This window comes from Solea senegalensis, linkage group LG19, assembly GCF_019176455.1.
Source record: "Solea senegalensis isolate Sse05_10M linkage group LG19, IFAPA_SoseM_1, whole genome shotgun sequence".
Lineage (NCBI taxonomy): Eukaryota > Metazoa > Chordata > Actinopteri > Pleuronectiformes > Soleidae > Solea > Solea senegalensis.
The window spans coordinates 4,049,265-4,063,047 of record NC_058038.1 but is presented as its reverse complement, the minus strand read 5'-3'; the positions used below and the strand labels follow the sequence as shown (position 1 = coordinate 4,063,047).

The 13,783-nt window shown below is 39.5% G+C and overlaps 1 protein-coding gene across 3 annotated transcripts in view; it reads right to left on the bottom strand.

Moving 5' to 3' along the window:
* LOC122784870 (RNA binding protein fox-1 homolog 3-like) overlaps nt 1-13,783 on the bottom strand; it is a 498,591-nt gene that overhangs the window by 433,452 nt on the left and 51,356 nt on the right. For all 3 annotated transcript variants that reach the window (XM_044050270.1, XM_044050274.1, XM_044050273.1), the window contains exon 2: nt 11,450-11,575. The gene's annotated coding sequence lies outside the window, so the exon portion shown is untranslated. The remainder of the gene's footprint in view (nt 1-11,449; nt 11,576-13,783) is intronic.

Sequence of the window (13,783 nt, the reverse complement as noted above, 5' to 3'; positions counted from 1 at the left end):
CACGGTATAATATATATTACTTAAACACACCATTTAAACATAAATACACCTAAATAGGTCATAAAAATGCAAAGTATTTCCATAAATGTGTGCAAACAGTCTTAAACAGAGGACATTCCCTATGATTTAATGCTTTATATAAAACATTATTTACCATAAAAGCTTTGTATTCAAACTCTGTATACAGTATATTTACTTGGCCTACGGCCTGCATGAATTATGGCACTTAAAATGGAAAAAAAAGAAATCTGTTTTTTTTTTTTCCTTTTCATTTTGCTCCATTATAATAAAAACTACATTACAGTCTGTCAGAGTTACACCATGCCATAAAAAAACGATTCCTTAAGCACAGCTCCTGTCATCTTGAGGTGTGTTTGTGTATATGCATGTATTTATATAAATATATATATATATATATATATATATATATGTATAAAGTGACACACACGTACTTGTTTCTCAACACATGACATGATCGCTGATAGCTCGACGCGGCCGGCTTGTGCAGCTCGTGTGGCGCTTGATTTTTAAACATCAATGACTTTAATTAGTGTCATCCCACAATCACCAATAATGGTGATGAAACACGCGGGGGCAGATCTGCGCGGCTGTCAGAGGCAGGCGGTGAGGGGGGGGCTCTTGACGAGATAAGGCCTGAAATCACCTGAACAAGAGTGCTGATGAAAATGACGGCACCAGCGGCTCGCTCAGGAAACAAGTGAAGAGTCGCGCACGGGTCTCGCCGACAAACGCGACGACACTGCGACGGATAATTCCACACACACACACATCACCAGCACAGGGATCTTTGCAGCTTTGTGTGTAAATGATCTGTTTGAATCCTGTTTGGACCGTTGATAAATTCTGCTTCTTACAGTCAACAAGAAGCCAAAGCCAGTGATGTGGAACAGCTTCTTCTCCGATGTAAGAACTATGACGCAATTAAGCAACATGTAGCGCTTTTCCATTGGACAGTCCTAGCTCTACTCGGCTCTACTCGACTCAGTTTGGTATCAGTCACACATTTAGGAGCGTCTTGCCCAAGGAGCTGGGAATCACACACACAACCTTTGAGGTGAAAGATGACTCGATCTACCACTGAGCTACTTTCGTGCATAGCCACCGGGGGGTGACTGCACTCGTCGCAAAAGCCATTAATTGGGAAAATATTTCTTATTTCTCACATGATTTATGGCAAACTATCGGTTTAAATCGCTATTTTAAATCTCTTTTTCAAGAGAACATGACGCCCTTTTTTTGTAAATGATGTTCCCGTACGGCACACGTGAGTGTTCGGAGATGTCACGTGACTCGGTGGTACCAGCAGGTTTCAGTAAAGGCGTGCGTTACATCATCATCGGCTTCATCCTTTAAAGAGACTTCAATCCACACGTCTGGTTGACCTTGGTTAAAGCACACTTTATAATGGCTGCTCGGGAGAGTATGATGGGCTATACACTCTCTCTCTATGTGTGTGTGTGTGTGTAATGGGAGGTTTCAGTGTTTGTGTTTGGAGCTTTTGGAAACAGAGGATAGCTTTCGCACAATGCCTCAGATATCGACTGGTTTCAATTTCCTCCATTCTGACAGCCCCATTTCATCCACGACTTTGAATGAAGGCGGCTGTTGTTGTGTCGAGGCGGCGGCGGCGGTGGCAGCGCTGTAAACATCAACACATCACTTTCAGATCAAACATCCTGTCCCCTCCCCCTCTCTCGGTTCCCCGTGTATTCATACGACATTATATTTTTAACATTATCATTAACTTCGATCGCAACCGGGTCGTCCGTAACGTGATTTATTTAAACACAACGTGAGTAAAGTTGAATGTCGCGGGGGGGGGGCGGGGCGGGGGTGGCGGTGACACTCATTGAATTACATGTTGACAGGTCTGTGTTAGTGAAGAAGATGAAAACAAAATGAGATTTTTCAAAAGTGAATATGGGGAGTGACGGCGTTTCTTTTCTGCACATTGTCAGAAGCTGACAGCGCTATTACCGTCAACCGTACAATCCTCTGCAGTGGGCATTCACCGGGGATTCAGTTAGCCGGGGAATCAGCTCGTCCTCGTTTGAATATTGATTGCATTCCTGGCAAAGTGGTGGGCGACTCGGACGCATATGCACACGAGCACCGCAATATATGTATTTTTTTCTTTTCTTCAAAAAAAGAATTACAACAGTGTAGAGAAATGGAGGGAAGAAGATGCTCATCAGAAACCAACCATTTCATCTTTATATATATTTTAAAAAGAGGATACATCTTAGTAAAAGTTTACAATATTCCATCATGACATCGAAATGAATGATATTCATAACGTAAAAGGGCTTGTTTTTGCAAAATATTATAATATATACGTCAAACGACACAAATCTAAAATTAAGTAAATAATGATGCAGACAAACTGTAATTAAAACACTACACAAGCCTATATATCTATATCTAATATATATATATATATATATATATATATATATGTATAATCATTATTTGCAGCCCTGGATGACGGCTTTTTGTCCCGAGCTCCACTCATCACATGATCATGGATGAACGCACTCATTTCATTCACGATAAATGAGCCCAAGTCAATCTTTTCACCATATTTTTTAACTTTAAAATATAAATAAATGTCCGTTATAGTCAGACAATTTTCAAATAAGTCTCAGCTCTGTACGAGACGCCTCGCTCAGTGTTTCTCAGTAGAGCAGTGTTTGGGTCTCGTGTCACCCGGCGACATTCCCACGCAGCACACAGGAAGTGATGTGTTTTATGTCCAGAGATGGAGGCAACAGCCACATTGAGCTAGCTTCACTGAAAATACAAAAAAAAGTGCACTCTACTCCTCAAAAATACCTGGTTTCTTGTCTCCGCCCACCCCTGCTCTGCTGCTGTATACACACACACACACTCCCTCAGTCAGGTATGATAGTTTTGCCTGACGGAGCCTGTTTTCAGATGAAGTTTCCACTCACGGACACCAAAGAGATGCAAAATTATATCAACAACAACAAAACTTACCAAATGCAGCTTAAACCTTTAGTGTTTGCACCAAAAACACTGTTTATTTGAAGATTCTGACCAATATGAACGATTTTACTTTCATTATTCAAACATCTATCAATTCATTTACCAACTATATATGAAGAATCATCAGCAAATCAATTAAAAATGAAAATAATCAATAGTTGCAGCCCTGAAAAACTTCTTTTCTTTTTCTTACTTTGACAATTTACTCGCAGGCGTTTCCTTCCAATGTCAGTCTGATGCTCGCAAACAAATTATAGCTAAGGTTAGACAGTTAACATTCTTCATCTTGTTTCTGTTTTAAAGCGACAGCAGGGGGAAAGCAATTAATATGAATCCATGCGTGACGCCGTCACGTGTGCCGCATTGATTCACAGTCGGAGAGAGGAGCCGCGGCTGGAATAAGAAAAAGCTCCTGAAAAGTATCCACTGCCATTTCATTATCGCAGCCATAAATAATCATTTAGTCCTCTTATTTATATATTTACGTCTCTAAATCTGATATCATTAGAGCGGCAGATCGTGTTTAGGCCTTAGCACACGTGGCTAAGTAAAAAATAAATAAATATATTCATGTGATTTTAATCAGAAAAGAAGGTCTCCAGGTAGCCTGGTGGCAGAATAATGAGTCTAAAAAAATATATGAAGGGAATATAAATGGGAATAAACATATTAAAAAACGAAAAGCAGATGAAAATAAATGGCGGCAAATGAGGTTAATGTTCCTTAAAATGAATTACTCTAATGAAAACCAAGGGAAGACGAGTGATTCATCATGCAAAGAACAGAGGGGAGAAACTTTACTGATTATAATTTACATTAAAAACCCTTTATATGCATGTGGAAACTTTTCAACTACAGGGGCGAGGGGGGGAAAAAATGTAATTGTAGAAAGAAAAGACAAATGATGAAGGAATCGTATTATTCCAAGAGTCCGCGTGTTGATATATTATCTCCTCGTTCAACATTAGTGTTGAATTTTGCTTGTGTTTTTCACACTTGTCTCAAGTTCATGGGAAGAATAAACTTGTCACCGAAGCCCAGAACCTGTCGGTGCGTTCAATTTGACATTTCTCTCCACGGAGCGACAGGAAACAGTGGCTGTGCCGACTCCGGTGTGTGAAAAACAAACAACAGTCACATGCAGGCCGTTTCTGACAAAAACATGAAGCCACTCAGCCAATGAAAGCACAGCAGATCATGAGCGTTTGTGTTCAGCACTGCAGGAAACAACGACAGACGTCTGATTCCACTTCATCGACCAAGCACGCCGTCTTATTAATATAGGTTTTCTTCCTCTTCCTTATATCTGCTAGGGTTTTTACGCTACTGCGCTTTCAAGAAATGTTGTGTTACTGGTCTGATTTACACTTTAACGATGATTTTATTTGCAATAATTCAGTACCACAGCACTGTAACGTAGACATTTTGTAAATACTTTAAAGCAATTCAAGTATAGTTACACTGATCAAGAACCCAACTACAAACATGGAGGTTTGACAGCACAGACGAGAGGAAAACCAGTTTTTAGACACTTTAAAACAACTGAATTATTAAAAAAATATATGCTTGATTAAGTCAACATTCACCTACTGGTGATTTTAGCTCGTGGAGACACAAACGCTGATGTTTTATTGCTGCCTTGTTAGACACATTACTATTTTTTCCAATGGAAAATTAAGTTCATGTTACTCATGTCTACTACTGTCTTGTTTAGGGAATTTGTGTCACTTAGTTTTATACGGACTAAGGATTTCAAACACTGAGGTCACAAAATACTACATTTGAACATACAGCAGTGGATCAACGACCACTGTGTGCTGTGATGTAAAATTGACGATTTTCTCGATGGACCATGGTGCACAAGAGTCTTCTTCAGAAAAAAGGCTTCAACAGTGGGATAAAGTACAGAATCTTTTTAATATACAACTAATAACAATTTTCAAAAACTCATTGAACCTGATTTGATTATTAAATAAACGCTCAAAACCAATCAAATATAGAATCAAAGTAGCTAAAAACTATTAAATATTCGATTATAACAATAAACCTAGTTACATGCGTGTTGTTGGATCTGTCTCTCACCACAGAATGTATATACGACCTTACATATCATTAAAAGTTCGACTACTTTTCTAAATGTTTTGCTGTAGTGGATTATCCCGAGCATCTGATCACTCTGGAGGAAACACGGGCTGATCCCGGTCCAGTTTTTGGCTCTCCTAAATGAAGTCTACTTAAGCTGCCAACACTTAATTCCACCCAAGTTTTCTCTTAATATATGCAACGGTTAATGCCAGCCGCGGTGGAACGCTTCCATCAGCCCTGCGATAATTAAACTGTGAATTTGTGTTGAGTTTCCCCTCCCAGAGATCTGTCGATTTCAAGTCCACCGACGGTCACAGCACTCCTCGTCTGGATGCTCTTGGGGGTGGCTGAGAATGTGCTGTAAGTGCCGCCGCGGCGAGCACAGTCATGCGGGGTCGCGCTCGTAGCGAGGCGGTAAACAAATTGCCCACATTAGTGCAGGGATATCAACAACAAATTGCTCCTGGCGAGGGAAACTGAGCCCATTATCTGATCAGATTTGACCGCACGTTCTTCGGCCCATGCAGCTGACAAAGGCAGCGCGGGCGTGGTAATGTGCCCGGGCCGGCACTGACCTCGACACTGCATGGGAGAGTTTTGTGCCGGGCACTCGGGGGACTCTTCTCTTCTTTCCCCCGCACTTTGGAGTTCTTAAGTCAGGTCCACAGTGAATGAGCCTTAATGTGACAAAGAAATTGGGGGATCACTTTCTCTGTCTGGCTCTGCCAACAGCCTGATGGTATCGACGGGTAGATGGCGCGAACGCGGGAGACTCCAAAGAGCGGATTAGAGAGGGGAGATAAGGCTATCCACTGTAATTAAGCCCTATCTCTGTACAGCCACGGAAGAAAATAAATCACCCTTCAGAGCCTGCCAGAGTTGGAATGCATGAACAATTATTCAATAATTAATCGTTATACATGCGGGCTCCAAACACTAATAGGACATATTTTAACTACAGCATTATAGCACTGTTAAATTAAATTAAAGTCTGAATGCATTTAAGATCAATGTAACAGATCACCTATTTAACCTCGTTTAATCACCGTAATGTAATTGTATTAGCTCCGTTATCAAGCTTTTTATGATGTGCCCTATGTTCGTTTCCCATTCCAGTGATGTATAATGGAGAACGGGGGGTGGGGGTATATACTACTCAGGGTGTGGCACCAGACGTACGGCTGGAAAAATGAAGCCGCGGGGACCCTGGAGGAGAGCAGTCGCTCATACTCAGTCCAGTCTGTGGTGTTTTAACAGGATGAGGTCAAATGTGACCTTTAAAGGCATTAAAAAGGTTCAGAGTGTGGCTCATTCTGATCACTTTTCAAGCATTTTCTCTCTGTTCTTAACCCTTACAACACAGAACAAAGAGGCTATAAGAATATATGTACAATATAGAGTGTATTTTGACAGAAAACATCATTTTATCAAAACTTAACATAAATAAATCTATGTCTGCTTAAGTCTAAGATATCTTACAAATTATGTTTGCTGCTTTATTTCACTGTCAGGCAGCCTTTCAGCAAGAAACCAAACCCCAATGAGAACATTTTACACCACGGCGCACAGGTGTCGTTGATCCACTGCTGCCTCCATCAGTAAGTTCAAATGTCTTATTCTGTCATTTTGTCACTTGGTGCTTTTCTGAACAAATGACTTCAGATTTAACTTAGTGACACACACTTACCAAGAAATGCAGCAGTAGACCAGCTGCTCCCGCGTCCCTCTGAGCCAAAAAAACGCTGATTTTCTCAATGGACTTTGGAGATAAAGTGTCAAATACACTCATAAAAGTGTAGTCAGCGTTGGATATGAGTCGGTAAATCAAAGAACTACACTTTAAGTGAAATCTTTTTCATTTTCGATTGTTTTTGAGAAGAAAATAAAGGAACATGCAATCTAACTGAGTCACCTTTAGTTTAGATTAATTGCAATGCAGGTTTTCTTTTGAAACTACTTTATGATATTTTGTTGTGGAAAATGATGGGTAAATTAATCAATGGGGAAAATAATTAGTGCAGTTAGTTGCAGCCTGAGATAAATTATTGTAATTAACTAAAAACTCTACCCCATTAACTTCTAGATATTTTTTTTTGCTCGAATATATAAACAAATTACAGAACAGCTGCAGAAAAAAGCTAAATCTGAGGTCAAATTTATTGAAACAGACATTAAAAGTGACATTATTGCAGCACAGATTCAGCTTCTTGACAGATACTGCATTGCCTGTTTAACCGTTCTGCTTAAAAAAAAAGACAAGGAAATCAGTTTTCCTGAAAAAGGTCCACTGAACAACAAGTTTCGCATTCACTTGATCATGACTTCAAACTACAAGGCATCCAAGTACCAAAGAAAAAGTCATATTTCTCAACCGGAACGACTGACAATTTTTTTCAGTTGCAGAATTCTCCCATCTCCTGGATTTGGAGCACTCTGTTTCGACAGCATGGCTTGTTTCCCTGTTTTGCTTCATAGCAGCTTGGTTCAACCTTGTCCAGCTCCATATTAGTATTAGGCAGTGAGTGAGTGAGTGAGGAGCAAAAGGATATCATACATGAATAAAAGAAAGGGAAAAAAAGAGGACGTTCTCTTTGAAATGATGCGACATTTCCATATCAACTGGAATGAAAACACTGTGGTACCACCCTTGATCTCTTTCTGTGAAACTGAGCCCAGCAGTGAGATGCTGTGATGTTTGATGTTCTGCTGAGGGTTTCAGTCGGTCGGCCAGCTGGTGGTTTCCACGGACAAATGTCTGAAATTTCTCAATAAAAGCTGCTGCGGCAAATCACATGTCAACATGATGAAATAAACAACAATAAAAAATAAAAGTTTGTGGCTTCTATTTTACTCCAAGGTCATTATTTTCCTGATTGGGAAAGCGTTGTCAACTACAAGTACACACTGTGTTTTCAACCACTTTTTTGTGCCTAAATAATTAAGTCTTACACACACATTATGAGTGGACGTGTTTTTACGTACAAAATACTACGTTATCTGTTAGATTAGCTTGCTAGTTTAATAGAACCTAGCTCCAATGCTAACATTAGCAACTGAATATACCTGACTTGTGAAGTTGTGGAATTTGTAAACATCGGAATTAAGAGGATGGAAGTGGGAGTTGCCCGTGTTCTAGTATTTCCAATATTATTATAAGTCAATAACAACTCCCTATGCGGTGTTTTGTGCACACAAACGGCGTAGCAATATGTCAGCAGATGAAAAATGGAACATAATTCGTGTACGACTGTGAGAAATACAAATATCCAAAATGGCCGACAAGAGCATCAACACTGCCAATGCAGTTGTTTTTTTTTTTACTATAATTTAGTCATACACACACAGGGTGTATATGAAATACCACGTAATTTGTTTAAATAGTTTTATAATTTTACGAACCTAGCTCCAATGCTAACATTAGCAACTAAAAATTTTAAGAAATTGTGGAAAATTTTCAGTTTTAATGATTTCTTTGTCAAATGGATACAATGAAGCCAGAGTCGACGATTGATTTAATAATCGATTAATTGAATAATCGTTGCAGCCCTGCTCTTTTGGTGGTTTTACAAAAACGATTGTGACGTAAAAATGTCAAAATATTATCTCCATTAAAATAAATATGAAGACAAATATCTTTTACGACAACAAAGCGGGCTCAGAGGCATTGCATAGTCATTTCCCAGATTATGCACAAAACAGGATAAGATTTGTATAATTTTATCAGACTGTAGTTAAAGTCGGATACAACAATTAAAATATAAATTAGTTTACAAAAATTTAAATATAAATTCATTTAAAATCCACTTATTTTACTCTGCGGTCGAGAGACACTGCTACATGTGTCTGACCATGAATTCATGATCAGCATGTGTTTGATCATGTGATATGATGTGGAGGAAGCGGATGCAATAATAAGGATGAATAATGGACGTGGCTCACACGATGTTGTGGTGGACCGGTTTCCTCCCGTCTTCCTCTTTCAGATTCTAGATGCTCGTCGATTGTTATTCTGCTGGTTTCCTTGCCAGGTGCAATACCAATTACCCTAAAATGGATCACCTGCGTGTGACCGGACCAGACAAACATTTTGTCTCCCGTAAATAAAGTGTCTTGTCATTACGTGTGACCCTCGTCTGTCATCATTAGTCAACGTAATGAGCATAATGCAGCCATTTTTCCTCGGCGCGGCACAGACTTGTGGGTTTACAGACTGGTCAATTGCCATCATCAACACATCTGGACACAAGACAGATGAATAGGAGACGAGGGGCGGCCCTCCTTTATGTAACGTGGAGCGAACACAACACCAACTGCCCATTTTCCCATCGCTCCAGGAAAAAAAGAGAAGCTGGAAAACGTGTACGTCCATGACAGACCAACAAAATATGGCCGAACAACACACTTTTAACCAACATACGTCAATCTGAGTGAATAGTTAATGTTATATACGTTTAAAAACAACAACAAATTGATTTAAAACTTGACTTCTATGCCCAAAATATTTACGTTACTTCTCGCCATCGTCTGCAGCTCTGTCACTAACTGTTAGCAGAAACGCAAAGTAAAATCCCCTGTAGACCACTGTCGTCGCAGAGGCTGAAGTGTGTATAGAAGAATGGATGGAATATACCAAAAATTAACTCAGCAAGTGACGATATAATGCACACAATAAGTAAATTATAGTGAGAGCCAGTGCTACTTTTAACAAGCTAGGCTAACTAGCCTGTAAACCTACAAAGTAGAACTTAAATTTTGAAAACTAGCATCATGGGACACATATTTCTATTGTACATAATTCTTCATGTTTAAACACAATTTCTTTAATTAATTTATTTAGGGCTGCAACTATGATTATTTTCTCAATTAATGGAGTACTGAGTACCGATTAATGGATTATCAAAAATAGTTGTAATCGATTAATGCAGTAATTGTTTCAAATCAATATTTATTTATTTCAAATTCTTAGCTAGATCAGCTGGAAAGAAACCCTAATGTCCCCCTCAAGGATTATTAATGGTCTCTGTTCAATATTAATAAGACAGTGCTTTCAGAACTTTTCACCCCAAAAAATTGTGCCCAAGTTCACAATAAGAATCGTGACTAGATAATAAAAAAAAACAAGGTGTATAATTTGTCTGTTACAGCTAATATTGTTTTGAATAGGTACACATAGAATTTCCAAAAGATATATTCTACATTTTATTGTTTCATAAAGGTATGGCATCTCTTTTTATGCACATTTAACACACACCTGATATCTTACTTTATTCTGCACAAAGTTTCATGTATTTTGAGGTAAACATACTTTTGGTTGTCTGGTGTATGGAAGAACAAAATGAATACATACATACTACAGCATGAGAATGAATGGGTCCTAGCAACGCAGGATTTCAGTTGCCATGAGAAACACCGGGTGGTTTCTAACTCTCCATTAACATGTCCAAAAATGTAAGAAAATGTATGAATGAATGGTGTGTTATTTTCGTCCACAAAAGAGTAAGAGGGGACTTTTTTTCCCGCTGAGATTTGACAGAAAAGGTTAAAGTCTCATAAAAAAGGACAAAGTGTTAAGTTGGAAACACTGAAATATTTAACCATGTACCGCCCTTGATTACATTCTGTTCCCACCCGGACACCGTTTCCGAAACTTCTCTTATTTCCACCTTTGTTCCACCTTGCCTCGCGGCGGTCGCCGAGTTCGGAGGAGAAAAAAAAAGAAAAGAAAAGGACAAAGACGCATTTTGCCAGAAGCGGAGAATCACTGGATTTAAGTCAGGGGCTGCTTCACACCTCCAGAGAATGACAAGTGCGGAAAAACAAAGACGAAATGATGGTTTGACTGACAGCCTTTCATGCCCTCTTCCTTTTTTTTTTTTTCTTTTTTTTTTACTACAAGGTCAGATGTACCCCAGGAAGAAAAGAGATGCGAGTGATCCTGAATTTCTTAAAGGACGCCCTTCATGTAGGATTCAACACGGCGTGTTTTGGTAAAACGGATTATGAATTATGAGTGGCAGGAAAGGACTCTTCTCAAGTGTCGACTTTAGAAAAAAAAAAAAAAAGAGGGAGGAAAACCAAATAGCGGCAGAGTAGGATAATCTAAATATAATTGCAGGGCTGCTGGCATGTCAACTTCAACCTTGTCTCATAAATGCCATTAGGAGGAAATGTTCTCGGAGGTTAATTTCATTATATTATCGAGAGAATTAAGGCAATTACCAACAAATGACAAAAAGGGCCATTCAGAACCAATTCGGAGGATAACTGACCGTGCTATGTCCTCTCAGCAGGTGGTTATTCATAATACAGAAGGTGATTCATGTGAATTATTTCCTACCTGTCATTCACTTTGCTCCGCCGCCGCAGTCTGTCCAAGTAATTGTAGTCCTGTAGATCTCACTTGGCACCTGCAGCAGGATTCTTGGCTGACCTTCCAGGTAGCTTCTTTCCTTCTAGCAATTATCTGTGCGGAGAGAGAAAGAGAGAGAGAGAGAGAGACAGCGTAAATATTCCAGAGGGAATCCCGACACAGATAGGGTTTGATACAAGAAAGCTGGCGAGAAACACAGGAAGCAATACATGGGTTACATAAAAAAGAAAAAGTTATAGTTTCCTTGTCCCAAGATTGAACGGAGGAAATGTTTCAATGTCGGCCGAGGTTTTCGTGGTGTGTTTAAAGTCGAGTGTGTAACAAAACTACGGTGGCCTTCGCATACCAGAAGGAATGTCGTACTTCTTACTATGTGGACTGAGAAAATATGAACTGGAATACTCCTAATTCAAGGGCACTGGCCTCTGCCATGCAGTCAGTCCAATTCTAGTCAGACTAAGACAATAATTTGGTAATTTAAACATGTTAGTCCAACTAAAATTGTGCTAGTCTTAGTCGGACTAACATACCTGGATAATGAGATTCATGGTCCGATTACTCCTCCATGAAATTTGGATCACGATTAACCACAGCACGATCCATCTCGCCATTCACTGTTTGTTTTTCTGTGACGATAAAGGTCAACAGGAAACAGATCCAATACACACTAGATTACAGAGGGATACAGCGCCACCTCCAGTGGTGGAGTCAGACATACATGGCCAATAAATACATTTTCCCTTTCACATTTATTCTCAGACTCGGCAAATTGTCCGATTGCCTGTCTTAGTCGGACTATGGCCTTAGCCTGATTAAACTGTGCATGTAAACATACTGACTGATTAGTGAGTGTCAGTGTAAGTTTCTGAGATTCTATTCGTTTCGTTTAGAGATGAAGTAAAGAGAGTCAAGGTTGAGACGGTTTGAAGAGGCCACATGAAGAGGAGGGATAGTGATTATACTAGACAAAGGATGTTGTGAAGATGGAGGAGGAGAAGAGAAGACGGTTCATGGATGTTGTGAAGGAGGACATGAGGACAATTGGTGTAACAGAAGAGGACACAATGGAGGCAGATGATCCACTGTGGCGACCCTTAAAGCGAGAAGCCAAAAGAAGTGGAAATATAATGGAACAAGGCGGCCTCCGTGAAGCAAGCCTCGTACTTCTGCGACTTTTATTCAATGTCTACCAAAGATATCACAAAAGGATTAAAGCAGCAGCCAAAAATGTGTTTAGCGCTACTTTCCACATCCTGTTGCTACCTGATAAAACTGCAGCACCACTGGCTTTACATGTGCAGTTATCACCCCGGTCCCTCACAAACTCACAAATGTATCCATAATCTGCTTTCAAACGATGTGCTACAGTGCACCACTTTGGTATTTTCGCACATAAAGTTGTTCAATATCACAGCGATAAAACCCCGCAGGACCCCAATTTCCCTCCGAATGTTTAATCTCCAAAAGAAAACACTTCCACACAAAAGCGGCGGTCATTTGGAAGCTGAGCGAAGCACGGGTTAAAATGAGTCTCCGTGGAGACTAATAGGCTCGCGAGTGAGGACACAAAGAGTGGCATTTTGGAACGTGCAAAGCAAACTGTGCGGCACAAAGATAACAGGCTTAGAGAACGAGACATAATGTCAACACACTCTCGCCACAGAGGGCTCAACCTGTAATCAACATGTACAGTAGCTGCAAAAAGGTGGCCGACATTATTCCCCGATAGATGTCGAACACAAATTAAGAGCACGATGCATCAAAACATGAAACTCTTAACACAACATTTGAACGTGACACCTTGAAAAAAACCCAGATTCAAGCAACAAACGTCGTCTCTGAAGGGTGTTATTAATGTATCTCACCTGGCTGTTTATATGTATTGACAAAAAAAAGTTCAAACAAAATTTATATATTATAATTCTATGCTTAAAGGTAATTATGTGTGTTTATTTTCAATCTTTCAAAGTGATGAACTTTGGATATGGTACAAAAAATGGTAAAGAAAATGAAGATGTAAATCATCGTACACAAGCACAAATTAATATTCTCTGGCTTGTCTTCAAAGACAGAACACTGGTGGTAAGAATCACCTTTCATCACCTTTTGGTTCATTCATTCAAGGAAAAATGCTGTTTCAGGGCGAGAATAAGCAGCTTTTAATCATAAATCAGGTTCAAAATAACAAATACATGAATTCATTAAAATGTGTTGCTCAGCGTGTACTGCCGTGAAGAGGTAAAAGTATGGTTTTTTTTGGAATGTATCATGATTTAATGATTGTGTTTTCTGCAAACTTAG